Raw genomic sequence first — 9,037 nt, forward strand, 5'->3', positions numbered from 1 at the left:
AATTTGGCCACTCTTCAGACTGGGATAGAGTTAGAGTTACCTCTCTCTCCTTTCCTCTGGCATTTGCCTATTGCCAAAATGAAGAGCAGGATGACCAAAAAAAATGTAATATTGAGAAGCGATCCTAAATCTGGTACCTGGTGAGTGAAACATTGTACCAGGGAAGGAGGAAAAAGACAGGCATAAAATATTGATTTCATTTAAAATGTTAACGACTACTTAATCCAAGTATTTTAGATGTGTGCATATTTATTTCCAAATTTGCATATCTGTTTGCATATATCTTATAATGATTAATGTTAATTGTACTTTAAAATCATTTCTAAATTGTAAGCAAACCTATTCTAAGAATGTGAGACTAGGAGCCAGAGAAAACATCTTCAAGTACCATTAATTAAAAACTGCCATTGAAGCCTTGATGAAGCAAAACTCACATCAGAAAAATATTGAATTCTTGACAAATAATAATAATAAAAAACAAGCACAAATTATTAACGTGACTGCCTAATTAAATGGCATTTCAGAAGGAAAGCACTAAGAATTTGTAAGCACTCTTCACTTCACTCCGTAAAGACTGGGAAGAGTCAACATTGACCATCAAATATGTTCAGTTTTGCTGTCAGTATATTTCACAAGCCCGTGTCATTTGAATATTGGTGGGACAGTGTTTTTTATAGATAACTGAATATTCTCTTTTCTCACCCGCCTCACATCTTAATGATTTCTTAAAGAATAGGAAAAGTGAACTAATGATATGAGGAATCTAAAATAGAAAAGGCTTCAGATGTGCAGGTTTTTACAAATGGTGTCAGCTGAATCCTCTATTAAATGGAACCGAAAGATGACTCCAAATAATTTAACAGAAGAGCAGAGTTGGAAGGTACCTTGCTTGGAGGTCTTCCAGTCCAATCCCCTGCTCAGGCAGGAAACTCTATACTATTTCATACAAATGGTTGTCCAATCTCTTCTTAATAACTTCCAGTGTTGGAGCATTTACAACTTCTAGAGGCAAGTAGTTCCACTGATAAACTGTTCTGTCGAGAAATTTCTCCTTAGTTCTAGGTTGCTTCTCTTCTTAATTAGTTTCCATCCATTGCTTCTTGTCCTGCCTTCAGGTGCTGAAATATTACAACAAAAGCATAGTTCAGGCCAGGGGCACTTTCCTATGGTAAATTCAGCATGAAAGGAATGGTGAGCAACTTTTTGATTCCCCTAAATAAAACATGTATGAGCTTAAATCGGTTCAAGCTCATACATGTTGGAGAAAGTTTCCTGCCACATGTGTGATAGTCACTCTGTATCCCCAATGATCAGATTTTTGGGAACATCCCCAATATGACTGTTAGAAGAAAATTCTGCTGATATGATTGTAAGAAGAATATTTTGGCTTCTTCCAGACCAGGTGAAAAAACACAGAACAACTGTATAAAGTGGAGGAAGAATTATTTGACAGAGAAATGGACAGTTTAGTAAAATAAGGTGGCCATACACTCACTTACTTACTTTACTTTATTTATTTTTTAACCACTGAAAGGGTTAGTAATATTTATAAGCAAGTAGAGTCCTTGTTTTTGAGAGGGAGTGAATAGTTTGTCTTGAGGGGGATTGAGCTGAGTCTAGTAAGAAAGAAATGCAGTTTTCTCACCCTGTGGGATGAGATAATCTCCACCTCTTTGTGTGTCCTGATGTTGATCATGGGGATGGGTTTAGGTCTGCGTAATCTTATTGTGTATGTAAGGGACTTCTTATGGTTTTGATTCAGTTGCTGATATTTGCCAATTTCCTAGCGAGAGATGCACCTAGTCAGTTTCAGCCCATGAGTCAATAGAGGCCAAAAAAAAGCTTAAGGAATCATTTGTTGGCGTTCACTGATAGGTCAGGGATGGTCAGAGATGGTGAATGACATGGGTGGCAAGGGTGGTATGAAAGTTTTGTCTTCTCACATGACTAAGATGAGAGAAATTGCTGCTCCCTTTTCCAATATTGGAGCATATAAATCTAAAATCATTTCCAAAAGAAGACAAACAAAAGGAGAACCGATTAGATAGTCATAACATTTCTTTGCTTCGACTTTTTTTTAAGTACGGACCCAAAGCAACCAATGGGGAGAAAAAAAAACAACAACACTGAGAATGCATGGCACTGACATTGTTCACTGATAACTGTGCACTTCTGTGATTTCATACCATCATGCCTGGTTGTAATTGATCCAATTTAACTTCAGCTTAGATGTAGTTCTACAGGAAATCCACTGTATCCAGTTTTCCAATAGAATCTCTGATGTTCTTTGGAGCTTGGGGGCTGCTCATTTTTTCCATTGGCAGCAATGCTTGTTTCATCTTCGTTCCTAGACTCTTAGGCGACTATAGCATCACGCTAGCATTTTCCTCCTGTTTTAGTAAATTTAGTGGGAGAATAATGGTATGGCATATTTATGGTTTTGCAGCTAACTCTGATGCTCAAATGCCAAACCAAACAGATCATAGACAAAGAGAAACATACTGTCTGGGTAACATTTTCTCTAGTCTTTCTGATTTTGCTCTCCGTTTTGAAATTGTTTGTGGTAAGAATGGCTGTGGGTTAATTTCAAAGTCTTGGAAAGCAAAAACAGTGGTGATCATACATTATCCATATGCAGATAGGGTTGAAAGGGAGTTTCAGGAAATGCCTGCTACATTAGTACATCTCCAGATACCACTCCACCAATGAAATAACACTGACACATTGATAAAAGTCTATGGAGATTCTCAGTCATCCAAGTCATGGCTGACTAAGTCAGAGCTGAAGAAGTGTCTTGGATTAGAAGTGGAACGTCTTCAAACGAAGAAAAAAACACAAGAAAATCCAGTTGCCTTCTAGAAAAGCATCTTTGGGATTGACACACTGATTTGGAAGAATAAAGGCATAGCTCCATGCTGGAGGTCCACCAGTTTATCAATGGACAGACCGATATAGGGCAAAATTCAGAAACTATGACCTAAGTGACACAACAATCCAATTGATGCCAACGAAATGAGAGTTTTCCTATAATATCTTTTCAGGGAGATAATAACAAAGATGTAGGATGGATTAGATAATATGGGGAAAAAGGGACTGCATTGTTCTCTCCTCGTTTTGTAGTTGTTCTAGTCAATATATATTTGCATTCTGACTGCCACTTCAAATGCCTCTATCGAGTCTCTGTGGATTTGCAATGAACTGCATTTCTACTGTCACTTTATAGCATAGCAGAGACATAATGCTGTGGTTAAAGGGTCCCTCTATACCTGTAATGAAATGATGTTGTTCTCATGCTGTATCTTAGGCAACAGCATCCCAGTGCTAGTTTAGCACTTGTCATATCAATATGATACCATGTTGACATCCCATTTCAATTCAGAAGGGCCCCAAACTATATATTAGCAAGGAATGCTTATGGATTTGAGAATGGAACAAAATCTGGATGCATCTTGTCAAACATATTTTGTCCAAAACTGTGTGTAAAAGATGAATGAGTACTTTTTCCAAACAGACCGCTCCTTGTTCTATTTAGCAACTTTGCTACAATAATGAAACATGCACAGGTGTATAGCTTCTAACATGCAGTACCCTCTTTCTATTTACCTGTTGTCCTTCTTTTCCTAATAAAAGGAGCATAGAGGTGCTCCCTGAGCTTGGTTGTATTTAAGCACAGAGAGCACTTGTCCTGAAAATCAATACTGACCTCATAAAACTCTGAAGCATTTTATTTTTCACATCAAAGTTTGTTTGTTTGTTTGTGTTTATACCCAGGCTCAATATGGTAAGTGTTCAAGTTCTACTAAGAATAAAATAGATCCAATAATCTTGATTTCTGTTCATGCCACCTGAATAGAGCAGCAGGCTAGAGTCCTCTCTTTCCAAATAAAACAACAGATCCATCAGTTTCCTGCCATGAATAAGAAGGAAACAAGAATAGATTTTCGGTCTTGTATTCATCAACCAAAGCCAAAAACAAGAGAGGAGCTTAGGAACAAGGTTGTCTCCAAAGATACCCTTAACCAAGGAATGTATTTTCATTCTCAAAAGTGTGTTAACTTGACATGGTTTATTCACATGTATAATAGAGCATAAAATCAAATGATAAGTTAAATATAAATATTGAATGAAAACAAATCTAAAAGAAAAGTCATTTATAAAATTACAAATATCAATTCTGACTACAGAGAAACAATCCAGCCATATAAACAGAGCAATAACTCAGATTTAAAAGAAAAAAAACACTGAGATCAAATCTAAATCACATCCTTTTCAGCCTGAAATGCATAGCTAAATTCTTAGCTGTGTTAAAAGTAATGGATTTGTTGGCCCCTTGTGGTAAAAATGTTACATTAAAACTGGATGGTCTAGGAGGTTTTTTTTACCTAAGATTTCTTTTTTTTTCCTTACCAAATAGTGGATGTGGAAAAATATTTTATAGATTATTAATTAAAAGTCAAAAAGCTTTGTTGATCCGCTGGAAAACAGCTAACATTTGAGTCAAGTTTACTTTGTGTTCCTCACTCATCTATAGGAATTTATCTGTTTCTTAGCTATGCTGTGTAGGATTATAGTAAGGAGAATCTTTCCTTCTTATGGAAAGCAATTTTTTTTTCTTTAATCAATGAGCCAACAATAAATAAATTTACAATTTGTTAGTTTCATTATGAAGTAAGATAATGTTGTTAAAAGGTTAGCAGCAGGTGGTTATTCTTTTTCATTAGAGCCCAAGCTCTTCATCTTGACCCTCAAAATAGTTGAATAAAGCTGCTACCCAAGGGAATTACTTATAATTAGGCTTTCAAGCCCATTATTTCAAATGTCAAGAACAATTCCTCCTTCCCACATCATGTCATATCCTTCCCACAGCAAAATGTGCGCATATCTCGAACAGGTTGTTTCAAATCTATTCCTAGATCCAAGTCAGGATTTTAGAATGGATTGAGGTTAAGAGCAAAGAGTCCTTGCTCTAAAATCTACTGGGACAAAGCTGTGACTAATAATGTTTCTTTAAAAATGTGTGGTATCTGAACACTCTTGATACTCATAAAATACAATATCACAGCTCTTGATCCTGGATGATTTTGATAGGCGTGATTGATTGATTGATTGAGGCTCTATAGTTTTGTTTGCACTATCCAAATTGCCTATGGCCAACTTAAGTATGATTAACTCATTAAAAGTAAACTCAATTTCCAGGGCCCACACAATGTTCTTGAAACCTAAATTGACTACATGGGTTGGTCTTACCAAACCCATCAGGTTCTTTTAAGACTCAATATATCAAGGTAAAGTAGCTTACCTCAGGCCACAGATGGTGACTTTGGTGGTTGAAAGTAGGGGCTATCTGTTAAGCTACCCTACTGTTGTTAAATGCGGTGGGGAAACAGATTGTTGTAAGAACATTGTACAAAGCATTTGGCCATATGCATCTGTACAGATGGAGAACTGAAGCAGATGGTGCTTTTTCATTCTTAATATGTGATCACCCTCTTGTTTCATGAATTGTATGTAGCACAAAAATATGTACATAGAACTGTATTCAGTGCAAAACCTAACCTGGGCCAGTTCCTTTGGCAATAAGAACATGATAATCTCTTTCATAAATGGCTATTACAAATGGTACTTAATTTTACGATAGGTGGGGAAATAACAGTGTTCTGAAATGTCTCCAAGAGTGAAAATCATTTTGCGCTCTCATTATATTTCTCAAACTACAATATTAAAGAGACATTGGCTGGGTAATTTTAATCATCCATCAAGCATGAAAGTGGATATTATCCACTTCATAATGATTTGTGATGGTTCTGAATCAACCAATATACCAAGAACATGCAAATCAGATGAGCCATAGATTAGGGTTTGGGGATCTGTAGTCAGAGGAAAAAAAGGGAAAAAAATAATCAGTGAATGAAAAATAAACAATATGAAAGCTATATTGAATGCACACTGACTTAAATATGAATCTCAAAGAACTATAGCAACGGTCTTGCTATCTAGTTCAGGTTTCATTCATTTTATAGTGGCTTCAAAATCCAATAACTTCTGTTTATTTTGAATCTAGTGCCAAAAAATAGAATACATTGTTCCAGTGCTGGGGTTCAATTTTTTTTACTACCAATTCTGTGGGCATGGCTTGGTGGGCATGGCAGGGGAAGGATACTGTAAAATCTCCAGTCAGAGGTGGAATTTGCCGGTTCTCTTAATTAGTCAAAATTTCCGCTACAGGTTCTCCAGAACTGGTCAGAACCTGCTGAATACCACCTCTGCATTGTTCTGATGAAGTATGGACAAAGGAAATGCTTGAAATATAGTAACTAGTACAACAGTTTTAAAATACAGTAGTTTAAAAAATACCCTCCAGTAGTAAAACCCAGGGGAAAATAGAAAGTCATATCCCCAATAGATTTCACCACTGACAACACACCCCACCCCACCCCAAATATATGTTTGCCACAAATCTGAATCATGAACATTTTTATTCAGCCCTGAACTACCTCAAGAATAAGGTGGCTGTATGTGTACCACCTGTATGTTCCTCAAATACCCTTTTTACTTCATCTCTATGGCCCTGCTGCCAATTTTGCCTCTAACACTCAATTCACATGATGAGATTGCTGATGTAATAGAATTAAGAAAAGGTACCAATTTTGCACCCACCAGTATCCAGGGGCATCTCTGCAGTGGTTACTGGGCTCCACTTTCTCTTGATCTGAGCAGCATAGCTGGCCACTGGAGGAACACTTTAAAAAAACTGCCCAACTATCAGTGGTCCCCTGTCCTAATTTTTCCTTCTCCCTATTAGCATTTCACTGTGAGGAAAAGAAATCAAGCAAACAAAGAATGGCCACCATGCACATAACTACCAGAACATTCTAGCAGCAAGCAGGATTAGAAATGAGCAATCACGGAAGTTCTGGGTTTGGTGGGTACAATTTCTTAGGTAGCAGCACAAGCTTGAAGCTGTAGCTCAAATACTTTGGCCACCTAATGAGAAAAGATAACTCATTGGAAAAGACTCTGATGTTGTGAAAGATTGAAGACAAAAGAAGGTGGTGATGGCAGAGGATTAGATAGGATCATCGATGTAATGAACATAAACTTGAGCAAACTCCAGAGACAGGGAGTATAGGAGGGCCTGGCATGCTATGGTCCATGGAGTCATGAAGAGTCAGACCTGACTTATTGACCAGAACAACAACAAAAACAGTACAAGTATTGTGATATGGTAAGTACTTTTGCTTTCTGATATAAGTCCTACCTATGAGCAATTCATTGCTTCTTTCTTTCCTTCTCCTACAATTTCAGTTTAACACCTATTTCTTCCATGTACACCTGAGTGTTCTTTACACACTGGCTGATAGCTTTTCTATTCATGAAGAAATTCAATCTCACAGAGGGAGAGGCTCCTCGTGGTAGCTAGAAACAACAACAATGGGATGCATATTGTGCCTCAGTTTCAAAATTTAGGGAATTCTGGACAGTAGAGCAACATCAGCATTTCCTACAATTAGAAACCCTGGAAAAAAAATATCTTTCCAACTTTTTCTTTGGAACAGAGATGGAAGCTTATCAGACCAAGCAATAAAGATCTCAAAAGTAATGAAATCCTAGAGCCCAGAGATGTAGTGATAATCTTGGATTGGGTCAGCCCTGGAAATGAAAGATGGAAGGGCCTCATTTAGTGACAGTGAGCACTAGGTACAGCAAGAGAAGGAGGCGGGGAAGGAGAGTGGAGAGTGGAGAGAGAGAGAGATTGACTTTTCCCTAGCAATCATAATTCATCTGAAATAACTGGAGAGGATAAGGCCTTAAAAAGTCCTCAAAAGCTGCCAAGTGTTTGGCAGAGTGGAGCAATGCAAATTTTTCTCAACTGGATGAAGGAGGATTCATCTTTCACCGCCACATAAAGACTTTTATGGAAAGTCTTTGTCTGCAAGCAAGAATATGCAATAAGGGATACTTTGGAAAAGACACTGATGTGAGAGTCCAAAAACCAAGACACACAAAGTTTCTTCTAAGCAGTTTTCTTTATTGTTCCTCACCTATAAACAGAAATCTTGTGAAACTAAAGCAATTGGTTGCATCATTAAAGGCATAATCTGAAATGTTCTAGGGAGGAGCTATCTTTGCCCTCTTTCTCTCAACCAAACTGTCTAAACTTCCTTGTCTCTTGCTCCTGTTGCAGCCTCTCCCACCGGAGAATCCATTCTGCCACAGCTATTCAGTTAAAGAGAAGGAAGAGAAGGAATGGTTGGTCTACTCAGACATGTACTTCTAAGTAGATAAGCTTAGTATTATACTGTTACAACATAAAATATGGGAACTCTCAAAATGATTTTCTCTATCATTTTTATAGCACAGCACCTGTCATTTATAATAAATATTTTTAGCCCAAGGTAATTCACCTGTCTGGTTGAATTCCAGACTCTTTATATACTTCTATATAATCACAGCCTACTTTGTACAAACAGTCAACAAGATAAAAAACCCGCAGAGTACAAGTTAGGAAATGCCTAATTTTAAATGTAAAAAAAAGAAGGAAGATGGCTAGTGCTATTCTTTTCCTTGATATGCTAGTTGTCCACGTGAGTGTTTTCTTTTTCTTTAATAGCATTTCCATCCTGTTGGGGGATTGTTTTTAATCTTAAAAAATTGGAATATCAATTTGAACGTGCAAACTTCCGACCTGTAATCTGAAATACTATACTTGCTCAAGCAGATGTGTTTTGTGTGAACATAGCCAAACTAATGATCAATTCAATCTCTTACAGCGTAAAGACAAGATAAATCTATATTGATATTTCATAATAAAAATGTGGTTTAATGCAAGAGTCTGAAACATGTGGCCCACTTGAGTGCTTTTGTTTAACCCATAATGGCTCAAACACGTAAGACAAGACAAGCGGCCACCATAGACAGCAGACTTAGCAGAATCCCAATTCCAGAAGCTGCATAAGATTTGGATCCACTGTGGATGATATGCCAGCATGAAGAGCCCACAAGGGCTCAAAAATTTACAATCTACTGGCCCCCAAAT

The sequence above is a fragment of the Pseudonaja textilis genome, chromosome 3 (assembly GCF_049901715.1).
Source record: "Pseudonaja textilis isolate UNSWEBS1 chromosome 3, rPseTex1.2, whole genome shotgun sequence".
Classification (NCBI taxonomy): Eukaryota; Metazoa; Chordata; class Lepidosauria; order Squamata; family Elapidae; genus Pseudonaja; species Pseudonaja textilis.